The 724-nt window shown below is 61.6% G+C and overlaps 1 pseudogene; it reads right to left on the reverse strand.

Moving 5' to 3' along the window:
• On the reverse strand, positions 1-622 carry LOC106530371 (fibrillin-1 pseudogene; annotated as a pseudogene).
• Between the last annotated feature and the right edge of the window lie 102 nt (positions 623-724).

The following is a 724-nucleotide window of genomic DNA, read 5'->3' on the forward strand; positions in this document are numbered from 1 at the left end:
TCACATGACATGAGAGCAGTCATTACCTGGAGGAGGAGGAGGAGGAGGCTGGAGGGGGAGCAGGCCCGGATACTGGCCCGGATACTGGCCCGGATACTGACCCGGATACTGACCCGGATACTGGACTGGAAACTGGCCCGGGTATTGTCCTGGGACCTGACCTGGGACCTGTCCTGGGACCTGTCCTGGGACCTGTCCTGGGACCTGTCCTGGGACCTGTCCTGGCGTTATGATGGGAATTTGACCAGGGATTACTTCAGGTCCTTGTCCGGGACCAGGAACCGGGTAGATGCCAGGCAGGTCTGGACTCCCCGGGACCCGCCCTGGAATCAGGACTCCGTTGGTGTCCAGAGTCTGGATGCACAGCCTCTGGTACTCGTCTGAAACAGAACACAACAAGCGGGTCAGCTCTGGGCTCAGACACGAGGACTCTACAGAGACCTGGTCCCGAGGGGTCCTGAGGGTCCACCTGTTCCACGGATGGGACACATCTCCGGCGTGGATCCGTCGGACCAGCAGCGCCCGCTGTCGCAGCAGCACTGCATCTTGGTGAGCTGCTGGGAGTTCTGGTTGGCACAGCGTCCGTTCAGCAGGGTGGCGTAGCAGAACCCGAGCCGGGCGTCTGTGGGAGACAGCACAGCATGAACCCAAGGCCGGATTAACCATATGGGCAATTGGGCAACTGCCCAGGGGCCCACGGTCTCTAAAGGGCCCTGGGCAGTGA

This window comes from Austrofundulus limnaeus, unplaced genomic scaffold, assembly GCF_001266775.1.
Source record: "Austrofundulus limnaeus strain Quisiro unplaced genomic scaffold, Austrofundulus_limnaeus-1.0 Scaffold513, whole genome shotgun sequence".
NCBI lineage: Eukaryota > Metazoa > Chordata > Actinopteri > Cyprinodontiformes > Rivulidae > Austrofundulus > Austrofundulus limnaeus.